The sequence below is a fragment of the Nicotiana attenuata genome, unplaced genomic scaffold (genome assembly GCF_001879085.1).
Source record: "Nicotiana attenuata strain UT unplaced genomic scaffold, NIATTr2, whole genome shotgun sequence".
Lineage (NCBI taxonomy): Eukaryota > Viridiplantae > Streptophyta > Magnoliopsida > Solanales > Solanaceae > Nicotiana > Nicotiana attenuata.
The window spans coordinates 244,289-258,327 of record NW_017670881.1 but is presented as its reverse complement, the minus strand read 5'-3'; positions in this window follow the sequence as shown (position 1 = coordinate 258,327).

Sequence of the window (14,039 nt, the reverse complement as noted above, 5' to 3'; positions counted from 1 at the left end):
TGCTTATAAGTTTCTCATCCTTCTCGCTCCTCACAGGCGTTTCAGTCGCTACTCTCATGTCCTGGAGTTGGGCTCGGAGCGCCTCGTTCTCCCGGGTCAACCTTCTCCTTTCACCTTCAGCTTCTTGCGCCAGTAAGTCACTATCAAATGCGAGGATTCTCAACTTGTCTTCTAAGGCGTGAATGGTGGCTTGATATTTCTTCTCCTTTTCTCCCAGGCCAACCTTTCTCGTATTTTATCATCGAAATCGTGAATATAAGGTCTTTTGGCGGGCCTTTAGGTCTCGGGCTCATCATTAGCACAAGACCTTCTCTCAAACCATATGGCATAATCTGGGTCCACTTCTCCTCTTGTGGGATCTGGTACCTGGGTGTCATCTTTCAGATATCGCCAACCATTCCAATCTTGTTGGACTAAAGCCTTGGGTAGCGGAGCTTCTGAGTACTCAAATCTGCATCTTCGGGCACCACTTGATATCTTCCCAACTGTCTTAAAACTCTCTACGGTACGTACAGTTGGACACTTCTTAAACCTATCAACATCAAATAGCTTTTTTGTAGCCGTCATGTGTATGACTTCCCTTACCGGGGGCCATCCCAAAGTCCATTCAATATGGATTGCCTTTAGAGTTCTTAGATGGAAGATCCAGGCTTCAACACCTTCTGGAGAATTGTAATCTCTTACCCTCTCCTCATAACTCCCGATAAAGTTGTTCTTTCTCGGGCCATAACTCATGAATTTGGGGTGATGGCGGAGATGCTCGATCAACCACATTGCAAAAGAATATTGCAATCTTCAAAAAACTTAGCCCCGGACTTACACAATTTTAATGCTCGATAGATGTCCGCCAATATCAGTGGAGCAAGTGTGTGATCTTCTTTGGTAGTGAGGACTTGCACAATTCTGGCCATGCAGATGTCTATTGTCCCTTCTACATTTGGGAAGATCATAATTCCTAAAAACGCCATATGAAAGCAAAGCGTCGATGAATTTTCCAAGTGCTCTTATTTTGCTTGTTGTTTAACCTCTTTTCGTGTGTTTCAAACCCAATTGAGTGCCAAAACCTGGAATACAGGAAGTAAAAGGAACAACATCCTTTGTTTATATTGGTCTTCTTCATTTGCTTACTGATGTTCAAGAGATCAAAGAATCGGTGTACAGAGGGAGGCCTTGGGAATATAAGTTACTGATTTATCAAATCCCGGCCAACACTAGCATATCCGGCTATTTCTTCCAAGGTGGGAGTAAGTTCAAATTCTGAGAAGCGGAAAATGTTGTGGGCAGGATCCTAGAAGGTTACTAAGGCCTTAATCAGATCATCCCGTGGCTTAACATTCATAATATCTATGAGAGCACCCAAATGCTATGTTACCTAATCCTAACCATCTTTGTCTAAGTCATACCACTATATTTGGAGCTCCAATAGAGCCTGCTCTACGACCGTTAATGACAAATTCTGGACAGTGTTCATTTTGTACCCGTGAATGGTTAGGGTTAGGGTTGACTCCAGTGGACTCTATTTGCAAAACAAGTTTTCAATTTTCTAAAGAAAAATCAAGGGAGGGTGGCTACTTATGCGATATTAGCAACATGTGGCTATTTTTGCAACAATGGCATCCTTTACACTTTCAAATAAAGTTTGAGGCCGGAGAAGGGCGCTTTATGGAAAAGGTGATATCCCATTGACAAACACATCCGTTCTTTGCGAGAATAGCCCTTTGACAATTTGAAGATGTTTTAAGGCTATTCCGGCAAAAACGGATCAAGGCGCAACCGAAGCTGGGTCGGCTTATTCTGTTGACCAAAGCACCGAACATATTTATTTTATTTTTGGTTATTTTTGCAAAATGAGGCTGAACCTTATGAGGTTACCTATGTATCTCACATCCGGTGAGAATCAGACCTGCGTAATTCTATCAGTTTTGACATAACCGGAAAAACATGATATTGACTCATTTTGAAATGGCTCTTTTTGGTTTTCCAATTTTCATCCAAAATAAAAAATTTGAAAAATTTTGGCAGAGTTTCAGGATATTTTCCAAATACTGGGGTTTTCAGAATCGGGCTGATTTCTCTCCTACCTCACTCTTGGTTTTTCTCTTGATTTTCTTTCCCTACCCGATCAACATGCAAGCCGAAGCAAATAAACGTACAAATAGCACGCAGGATGCATCAGAATGGTCTTTCATTTTAGGTACACCTGTCCTAGACGGGCCTAACCCATGTGTTGAGTCCCTAAAGTCAAATGCACGTGATACAAACAGACGTTCCTACTAGGGATCCGGCATGAGGCTATGTTATTCTAGGTTTATACATGGGGGTGTGTTCTAGACATGGCTTACCCAAGTGGACGTCTCGAGTCGAGGTGGGGGCAACGTACCGGAAGTACGAAAATATACTCGGCCTAGTTGCTGATCCAGCCTCATTCTATTTGGTACGACCTCTAACAAAAAAGTGGGCCACGCGTACGTGTGCACCATATTTTTAAAAGACTCAGAAGGGAGGCGTATGAAGACAATTTAATACAGTTCAAATAATATCAAAGCGGTAAATGAACGACAATTAGCACATTAGGCCCACAAACACAGTAATATCAACAAACAATAAAGCCAAGTACAAATTAAATTAACAAGCTTGAAATCTGAACCCTGAACTAGAGATTCTAGGTTCGGTCCCCAACAGAGTCCCCAGAGCTGTCACACCTCCTTTTTCTCGAGGGGAATAGGGAATTTTTCCATTTAAGTGACATTAATCGATACGGGATTATTTATTTAATTTAGAGTCGCCACTTGGAAGAGTTTAGGGTGTCCCAAGTCACTGGTTTATTTTAAAATCTTAAATCGAGGAAATTTGACTCCGTTTAAAGTCCGCGAAACCAGAAGACCGGGTAAGAAATTCTATTAACCCGGGAGAAGGTGTTAGGCATTCCCGGGTTCCGTGATTTTATCACGGTCACATTAATCATACCTGTCTTAATTAAATTATTTAATTACTTATTTTAGAACCTATGTACATTTTACCTATAACGACCCAGTCGGTCGTTTTAAGAATTTACGCCCCGATTCCCTATTAACTGCATTCCTCGTGTTTGTTTCTGCTATTGTGAGTTGCCGGGAAGATTTATTTGGAATTTCGGAGAGTTTTGGGACACTTAGTCCCTAAATCAGAGTTTAAGTTTTATAATTTGGACCGTAGTCGGAACAGTGTGAAGACGGCTTCGGAATGGAATTCCATTGATTCCGTTAGCTCCGTTGGGTGATTTCGGGTTTAGGAGCATATTCGGATTGTATTTTGGAGGTCCGTAGCTTAATTAGGCTTGAAATGCCGAAAGTTAAATTTTTGAAGTTTTCGGTTCGATAGTGAGATTTTGATATCGGGGTCGGAATGGAATACCGGGAGTTGGAGTAGCTCCGTAATGTCGAATGTGACGTGTGTGCAAAATTTCAGGTCATTTAGACGAGGTTTGATAGACTTTTTGATCGAAAGCGTAATTTGAGAGTTTCGAAGTTCTTAGGCTTGAATCCGATGTTAATTGGTTGATTCGATGTTATTTGAGGTGTTTTGAAGATTTGTATAAGTTTGGATAGTGGTATATGACTTGTCCGTGCTGTTGGTTGAGGTCCCGGGGGCCTCGGGGTGATTTCGGATGGTTGACGGAAGATTTTGAGTTGGGTTTGGCAGCTAAAGTTTTTCCATTGCTGACATAACCGCACCTGCGGCTAGGGGACCGCAGATGCGGAAGTTGGCGTGAAGGGCTGAAGCGCAGGTACGGATGATTGGTCGCACCTGCGGGACCGCATGTGCGGGAGGTGAGGCGCAGGTGCGACATTTTGATTTAAAGTGAAAACCGCAGATGCGGTCCTTTGGCCGCAGATGCGGTATCGCAGATGCGGTGTTGGGACCGCAGATGTGAAAAGCCAAGGTCAGAAAATATAAAAGGTTCCCTTCGCGAAACTTTGGTTATTTTCACCATTTTTAAGTCGGCTTTGGAGATTTTTGGGAGATTTTGAAGAGAGAATTCAAGGGAACTCCATTGAGGTAAGATTTTTGAACATAAAACTCGTTCCTATGGTGTTATTTCATCGATTAAGCTTGAATTCTATGGAAATCTGTGGGTAAATATTGAAGGAACTAGGGCTTGGTTAATTGGAGAGTTTGAGTGATAATTTGAAGGACCATTTGAGCTCCGATTTTGGTACTCTTGGTATGGCTGAACTCGTGAGAGTGTGAGGATTCAGAATTTGTAAATTTTACCTGATTCTGAGACGTGGGCCCGGGGGGCATTTTGGTCATTTTTCCTAATTTCGCGTATTAGCTTAGAATTAATTAGTTGAATTAGCTACTTGAAGTGTTATTTACATTATGCAATTTATTTGAATAGATTCGGGCCACTTGGAGTCGAGTACTCGTGGCAAGAACGTGGTTTCGGGTTGATTTTGAGCTGGTTCGAGGTAAGTGGCTTGTCTAACCTTATGTGGGGGACATTCCCCCTAGGATTTGGTATTGTTACTATATGAATGCCGTGTACGTGAGATGACGAGTGCGTACACGTGCAAATTGTTGGAAACCCGTTTTTCATTGAGTAAATTAACTGTATTTCTTTCTCCTTGAACATTTCTTGTATTTTAAGCCTACTGCGTAGTTTAGGAAGCATGCTTAAATGTATTAATTGTCCTATCTGCTTAAACTGTTTATGTGAACTCTGTGCAACATGTTAGGTTAGAATTACCTGTCCATTTTGATATTAATTGGTTTGAGTTGATTATCCTTGTGTTGTTGCTGCGTGTTTATTTGGGACTACGGATGTGGTATTCCGGTAGATCCCCCTTGTCTGTTATATTTGGGGACTACGGATCGAGATTCCGGTAGATCCCCGGCGCACTATGAGTTGTACTACGGGACGACACCCGGGAGATCCACTGGACATTTACATTTGGGGGCTACAGGACGTTATCCTGGTAGCCCCGATTGTTGGATATTTACAATTGGGAGCTACAGGACGGTATCCTGGTAGATCCCCGGCTGCCATCTCTGTGTTGAGCTGTGTTCTCTCTGCGACATTTTCTCTGTTGTAATTGTTGTTATCTTTATCATTATACTGTGTTACTTCATACTGTTTCGCTCTTGAATGAAATTGTGGATTCTTTCCTTGATATTGTTGTCTTTCTTTTATTTTGGGACTACGGATGAGTATTCCGGGAGATCCCCTGCGCATATATTGAATTTGACTGTAGTGCGGGATACCAAGAGATCCCTAACACATATATTGAGGATACCAAGAGATCCTCGGGATACTAAGAGATCCCAGTGCATATATTGAGGATACCAAGAGATCCTCGGGATACCAAGAGATCCCCAGCACGTATATTGAGGATACCAAGAGATCCCCAGCACACATATTGAGGATACTAAGAGATCCTCGGGATACTGAGAGATCCCCGATCGCTGTCTCTGCGTTGAGCTGTATTTATTTCCGTGATTACTTTGTTTCTGTTAAAGTTGTTGTTGTTCTTCTATCCTGTGTTACTTTTTACTGTTGCACTTAAGTATACACTCTTATTCTACACTGTTATTATATCTTGTATTTCCTTTAACCTCAGTAGGGCCCTGACCTTCCTCGTCACTATCCGACCGAGGTTAGGCTTGGCACTTACTAAATACCGCTGTGGTGTACTCATGCCCTTCCTGCGCATGTTTTTCATGTGCAGATCCAGGTACTCTCACTCAGACTTATCACGCTTGAGGCGAGGCGTTTGGTAGAGACTCCGAGGTATATCTGCCGCGTCCGCAGATCGAAGAGTCCCTTTCTATTCTCAGTACTAGCATAGCCCTTTCTGTATTTTCCCTTGTTGGTAGACATTCTGGAGTTAGAGCTTATTATGTAATCTTTTAGCTTGTGATTCATGGGGTTCCGGATTTTGGGAGTGCTAGATTGAGATTCTTGTACTATTGTATGCCAGGCGGCATCTTGAACACCGTTTAACCTTGTTAACTCGGTTTTTAATTACTTTCTTCTGCAATTATTTCTTTTTTCGCATTTGTTAGGCTTACCTAGTCGTAGAGACTAGGCGCCGTCACGACAGTTCACGGAGGGCGAACTGGGGTCGTGAAAAGTTGGTATCAGAGCTCTAGGTTCATAGGAGTCATGAATCACAAGCCGGTTTATTAGAGTCTCGCGGATCGGTACGGAGACGTCTATACTTATCTACGAGAGGCTATGTAACCGTTAGGAAAATTCTACTTCATTTGATTTCCTTGTCGTGCGAGATTTTTGACATCACAATCCTAAACTTCTGTCTTCCATTCTCTCACAGATGGTGAGGACACGTGCTACTGGAGGTGACCGGACACCCGTGCCCTTTTCGAGAGCCATCAGAGGTCGGGGCCGGGGTAGAGGCCAAGGACGCGCACGCGGTGCAGCCAGAGCACCCGTGCGAGCTGCTACAGAGGAGCCACCAGCAGTTCCAACTAGAGCCCAGGCGCTTGATACGCCTACTGCTACTACTACTCCAGCACTTCAGGAGACCTTAACACAGTTCTTGAGCATGTTTGGTACATTGGTTCAGGCGGGATTAACTCGGGTTGTACCAACTACTTCATAGATCGGGGGAGGGACCCAGACTCTCGCCGTCCCCACTCCAGAGCATCTAGTTCCCATTGGTCAGGTTCCAGGTGTTGTGGCGACACAGCCTGTGGTCCCAGTTTAGCGGGTGGTGAGGATCTCTCGCCGAGTAGAGGACAGGTGGGTCCAGGAGGGAGAGAATAGACGAGGTCAGGAGAGAGAGAATAGGGAAGCAAGGAGACCTCGTAGACCGGATAGATCCACTGGCCCTTATTTTGGAGGAAGAGTACGACATGGTAGAGGTTTTGTGGGTCAGCCAGCTCAGTTTGCATCTCAGACTTCACACAGTATTTCAGGTGTTCAGGGGTCTCGGAGTGCCCGTACCGCACAGTTCCCACTGCCACGTGAGGCGCGAGGTTGTTTTGAGTGTGGTGACATACGTCATATGGTGAGGTATTGCCCTAGACTAGGGAGTGGAGCACCTCCACAGACTTCTCAGCCACAGCGTGCTCCGCAGAGTTTCCAGGCTATGATTCCAGCACCAGTTACTACCCCACCTGCCCCGCCAGCTAGAGGTGGAGGTCGGGGAGGTAGAGGTCGCCTTAGAGGGGGAGACCAGGCCGGATACTATGCCCTTCCTGCCCGTATTGAGGCTGTCGCCTCCGATTCTGTCATCACAGGTACTATCTTGGTCTGTCACAGAGATGCATCGGTTCTATTCGATCCAGGCTCCACTTATTCTTATGTGTCCTTTTATTTTGCCCCGTTTTTGGGCATGTCTCGGGATTCTTTGAGTTCTCCTGTTTATGTTTCTACTCCTGTTGGAGATTCTCTTATTGTGGATCGCGTTTATCGATCGTGTTTGATTGCTCTTAGTGATTTTGAGACCAGAGGCAATTTGTTATTGCTCAGCATGGTAGACTTTGATGTTATTCTGGGCATGGACTGGTTGTCGCCCCATTACGCTATTCTTGTTTGTCACGCGAAAACTGTGACGCTGGCTATGCCAGGTGTACCGCGAGTAGAGTGGAGGGGTACTTTAGATCATACTTCCAGTAGAGTTATTTTATTCCTTAAGGCTCAGCGTATGGTTGAGAAGGGGTGTGACGCGTATCTAGCTTATGTGAGAGATGTCTGTATTGATACCCCTACAGTTGATCCAGTCCCAGCAATACGGGATTTCTCCGATGTGTTTCCAACTGAATTTCCGAGCATGCCGCCCGATAGAAATATTAATTTTGGCATTGATCTGTTGCCGGGCACTCAGCCCGTTTCTATTCCTCCGTACCTTATGGCTCCTCCTGAGTTGAAGGAGTTGAAGGGGCAGTTGCTGGAATTGCTTGATAAGGGTTTCATTTGGCCCAGTGTATCACCAGAAGGGTGCTCTGTTCTAGTGGATGGAAGAGTGTGAGGCGAGCTTTCAAAAGCTCAGGACAGCTTTTACTACAGCCCCAGTTTTGATATTGCCTACAGGTTCGGGGTCTTATACTGTCTATTGTGATGCCTCGAGGATTGGCCTTGGAGCGGTATTGATGCAGGACGGTAGGGTGATTGCCTACGCGTCCAGACAGTTGAAGGTACATGAGAAGAATTATCCTGTCCATGATCTCGAGTTAGCTGCTATTGTTCACGCCTCAAAGATCTGGCGTCATTATTTGTACGGTGTGCCTTATGAGATTTATACCGATCACCGGAGTTTGCAACATTTGTTCAAGCAGAAGGACCTTACTTTGCGACAGAGGAGGTGGTTAGAGCTGCTGAAAGACTATGATATCACTATTTTGTATTACTCGGGCAAGGCCAATGTGGTGGCCGATGCTTTGAGCCGCCGAGCAGAGAGTTTGGGGAGTATGGCTTATTTACCAGCAGCAGAGAGGCCCATGGCAATGGATGTTCAGGCCTTGGCCAGCCAGTTTGTGAGATTGGATCTTTCGGAGCCCAGTCGGGTTCTAGCTTGCGTGGTCTGCCGGTCTTCCTTGTTTGATCGTATCCGGGAGCGTCAGTTTGATGACCCTCATTTGCTTGTCCTCAAGGACAAGGTTTTGCATGGCGATGCCAGAGATATGGCTATTGGTGATAACGGGGTATTGAGGATGCAGGGTCGAGTTTGTGTACCCAATGTTGATGGGCCTCGAGAGTGATTCTAGAGGAGGCCCATAGTTTGCGGTATTCCATTCATCCGGGTGCCGCGAAGATGTACCAGGATTTGAGACAACACTATTGGTGGAGACAGATGAAGAAAGATATAGTTGGGTTTGTAGCTCGGTGCCTTAACTGTCAACAGGTGAAGTATGAGCATCGGAGACCGGGTGGATTGCTTCAGCAGATAGAGATTCCGGAGTGGAAGTGGGAGCGGATCACCATGGACTTCGTAGTTGGGCTCCCACGGACTTCGAGGAAATTCGATGCCATTTGGGCGATTGTGGATCGGCTGACCAAGTCCGCGCATTTCATTCCTGTGAGTACCACCTATTCTTCGGAGCAGCTGACAAAGATTTATATCCGAGAGATTGTTCGTCTGCATGGCATTCTAGTTTCCATCATTTCACATAGAGGTACTCAGTTTGCATCACGGTTCTGGAGGGCCGTACAACATGAGTTGGGTACTCTGGTGGAGTTGAGTACAGCATTTCACCCTCAGATGGACGGCAGTCCGAGCGCACTATTCAGATTCTTGAGGATATGCTCCGTGTGTGTGTGATTGAGTTTGGAAGGTCTTGGGATCAGTTCTTGCCATTGGCGGAGTTTGCCTACAACAACAGTTATCAGTCCGGCATTCAGATGGCACCGTATAAGGCTTTGTATGGTAGGCGATGTAGATCCCCGGTGGGTTGGTTTGAGCTGGGTGAGGCTAGATTATTGGGCACAGACTTGGTACAGGATGCTTTGGAGAAAGTCAAGGTAATTCAGGATAGACTCCGTACAGCCCAGTCCAGACAGAAGAGTTACGCGGACCGGAAGGTTCGTGATGTTTTCTACATGGTTGGAGAGCGGGTTTTGCTTATGAAGGGCGTTATGAGATTTGGAAAGAACGGGAAGTTGAGTCCGAGGTTTATGGGCCCTTTTGAGATATTAAGGCGTGTTGGGGAGGTTGCTTATGAGCTTTCCTTATCTCCCAGCTTGGCAGGAGTTCATTCGGTATTCCATGTTTCGATGCTCCGGAGGTATCACGGTTAAAGGTGTCTAATGGGCCGGGTTGAGCCGGAACCGGATCGGCCCAGACCGGTTAAAACTGGAACCGGACCGGCCCGGTTCATAAGGGGCCGGGTGGGCTGGGTAGGAGGGGTGGAGGGGGTTGGTCCGTTTATAATTTTTTACCGGTTAACCGGACCGGTTAAACCCGGTCCATGTGAACAGTACCTCTAACCAGTTTAACTTGCCCGAACCGGCCCGGTACAACGGCTATAATTTTTTTTTTGTTTTTTTTTTTAATTTTTTGAACTGTGTGGGGCCCATTGACCGTTGGCAACGGTCAGAACTGAAAATGATCCGTTAGCCAACGGATCAATTGCATAAATAACCAATTTTTTTTTTAAATTTTAACCCTTTTTGAATTTACAAAATTAACCTTCTCTAAAACTATAAATACCCCCCCCCCCTTCTTCTTCATTTCTTCACTCAAATCTCATTTCTCAATCTTAATTTCTCTCATTCTCTTATTCTCCAATTTTCAAGACTTCAAGTTTTCAATTCATCTTCTAATTTTATTTGGCTCTCTTTTCTTGAATTTAATTTATCGTGTTTTATCATTCGGGTTTTGAAGTTTATTCAACTGAACTTCAAATTGAAATACTTGCTTACGTTTATTCGTGGTAACATCGGAATTGCGTAATCAAGTGCTCAATTTATTATCGAATTCGGTGCACTCCCTCCAACTCTTTCTCTTATTTACTATTTTAATTGCATATTTAATTTTAGCTTATACTTTAATTTTTACAATATGTTGAATGCTGTTAAAAGAGCGTGTAGAAAAGTTACTGGTAGGGAAAATAAAAAAAGTGGTAGTGCTTTAGCATCTGGTAGTATTAGTACCCCATATACACATGTTTCCGAAACATCGCCTAATGATAATATAGATTATGAACAATTACAAGAAGATTATGGAATAGAAGATAATGTATTAGGAATGGAAGATGAGATACCAGCTACACCTACTAGTGCTGGAGTTGGTAGTGTTGGAGTTGCTACAAGGGCTGGTGGTCGTGGCACTAGTAGTAGACCACCTGTGGCTCCGACTACTAATCGTAGAAAAAGAAGTAAGGTTTGAAATTTTTTTGAAATAATTGAAGGTACTGACAGAGTTAGATGCAAACTTTGTAAAGATGATTTTAAACATTTGACTGGAGGAAATTTAGGGGGTACTAGGATGCTTAGTAGACATATGAAAATTGCACATCCCATAGAATGGGGCTCTGATGGTGATGAAAATTAAACAACTATTAACCCTACTACTGGAGGATTATTGAAATATGATAAAATGAAGGATCGTGAGGAGTTAGCAAAAATGATTGCATTAGGTTGTCTACCTTTTTCTTTTGCTTCTTCGTCATATCTTATTATGTATATTCAAAGGATTTACAATCCTTTATTTAAAGGTATCCCTAGAAGTACTTGTAGAGCTGATATCTTTAGACTTCATGGACAATATCAAACATATATACGTTATTTGTTTAGCCACCTTCCTTGTAGAGTTTCTCTAACTTTTGATATTGGCCATGCTGTTAATGGACGTGATTATTTGACAATTACATGTCATTGGGTAGATGATACTACTTGTATGCAAAAACGTATTATCGCTTTTAGATATGATGAAGATCAGAGTCACACTGCTGCATTTATAAGTAGTACTATTTGTGAAGTTGTTGAATTTTATAATCAAAAGCAAAAAGTATTTTGTATGTCTTTTGATAATGCTTCTAACAACAATGCCGCAATTTCAATATTAAAAATGCATTTGCAACCACCTCTTGATGAAATTTTTCATGTTAGGTGTGCATGTCATGTTTATAATTTAATTGTTAAAAGTGGCCTTGATTTATTTCAAGTGAGATTACTCATGTTAGAAGAGCAGTTGGTGTTATTCAAGGAAATAATAGACAATCTAGAATAAAGGAATTTAAGAATAAGTGTGTCCAGTATAACCTTAAACCCAGATTCATGCCAAACGAAATTGTTACTAGATGGAATTATACATATATATTTTTAAAATATTGCTACAAATATAGATTCCCAATAACTGAAGTTGCTAATGCGCATTGTACTGATCCAAACCGTATGTTAACAACTGGTACTTGGGAGGTCATTAATGATGTTGTTAAATTTTTACATAAATTTTATAGCTACTATTGAGTTTTCTGGAGCATATTACCCTACTGTTACTATGGCTTTAGTACATATAGCTGAAATTTCTTTTCTACTCTCTGAATTTAAGAAGAAAGAAAAATAAAGGATGTTGTAGAAAAAATGCAAGCAAAATTCAAAAAATATTTCTTTCCAATTCCTCTGATTTACTTAATTGGTGCTGTTTTAAATCCTTCTATTAAGATGTCTGATTGTCACCAATTAATGAATGCTTTATATACTTATATGGAGATTGGACCAACTGAAACCCCAGATTTATATGTTTCTATGAACAAGCTAAATGATTATTTACAACAATTATATAATTATTATGCAAATTTAATTGATGATGCTTCTCGTACTGTAGGCAATGTTAATCCCACTATGCACTGTAGCACTTCTGCTACTGTGGATGAGGAAGAAGGCCTTGATAGTTTTAATATTTTTTCTACATTTTCTAACACTCAAACCAGTAGCAGGAACATTGATGAACTTCAATTCTTCTTGCAGAAGCAAAAAGAGCCTCGCACAAAGGAATTTTCACCGTTGGGATGGTGGCATGAGAATGGAAAGCAATTTCCTGTTCTTTTCGCTATGGCTCGGGACGTGCTGAATGTGCCAATTTCTACTGTTGCATCGGAGAGTGCATTTAGCCAAGCCAGACAACAACTTGGAGACACCCGCCACTCATTGGGAAGCAATGCTTTGGAAGATTTAGTATATTTCAGAGATTGGATTAGATCGAAACGAAGAAATCAAGGACGTGAAGATGTTGATAGCCCAGAAGACGAGGAGCTTGGAGATATATTAACACATGGTAACCCATCCGAATTTAACACTCCAGAAGAAGGTCAATCGGTTCATATTGATTATGAAGAACTTACTAAGGCAATGCAAAACCTTTGAATTTACTTGTTGTTAAAAATGTAAACCTTTCAATTTGTAAGTTTGAATTATGAAATAAAAGTAGCACTTGCAATAAGTGCAATTTTTCCCATCTTCCTTGTATTCTTTATGTTAGTACTTTGTATTAATATAACTTACAATATTTATACAAAATTCCAAAAAAAAAAATTAAAAATATACTAAACCCGACCCAGCCCGCCCCCTCAACCCGTAACCCTTACGGTTCAATATTTACCCGGATGAACCCGAACCCGTTAAGAACCAACCCGGAACCGGCCCGGACCGTAACCCGTACGGGTCCAAAAAATAGAGGCCCGGCCCGGCCCACCCGTTAAACACCCATAATCACGGTGATTCGTCGCACGTGTTGGATTTCAGTTCAGTCCAGTTAGACAAGGATGTATATTAAGTTGAGGAGCCGGTGGCAATTTTGGATAGGCAGATTCAAAAGCTGAGGTCAAAGAACACTGCATCAGTGAAGGTTCAGTGGCGGGGTCAGCCGGTCGAGGAGGCGACTTGGGAGACCGAGTAGGATATGCATAGCCATTACCCTCATCTTTTCACTACTTCAGGTATGTCTCTATGCTCGTTCGAGGACGAATGAATGTTTAAGTGTGGGAGGATGTGATGACCTGGCCGGTCGTTTTAAGAATTTACGCCCCGATTCCCTATTAACTGCATTCCCCGTGTTTGTTTTTGCTATTGTGAGTTGCCGGAAGATTTATTTGTAATTTCGGAGAGTTTTCGGACACTTAGTCCCTAAATCAGAGTTTAAGTTTTAGAATTTGGACCGTAGTCAGAACAGTGTGAAGACGGCCTCGGAATGGAATTCAGTTGGTTCCTTAGCTCCGTTAGGTGATTTCGGGTTTAGGAGCATGTTCGGATTGTATTTTGGAGGCTCGTAGCTTAATTAGGCTTGAAATGCCGAAAGTTGAATTTTTGAAGTTTCCGGGAGTTGGAGTAGCTCCGTAATGTTGAATGTGACGCGTGTGCAAAATTTCAGGTCATTTGGACGAGGTTTGATACACTTTTTGATCGAAAGCGTAATTTGAGAGTTTCGAAGTTCTTAGGCTTGAATTCGATGTTAATTGGTTGATTCGATGTTGTTTGAGGTGTTTTTAAGATTTGTATAAGTTTGGATAGTGGTATATGACTTGTTCGTGCTGTTGGTTGAGGTCCCGGGGGCCTCGGGGCGATTTCGGATGGTTGATGGAAGATTTTGAGTAGGGTT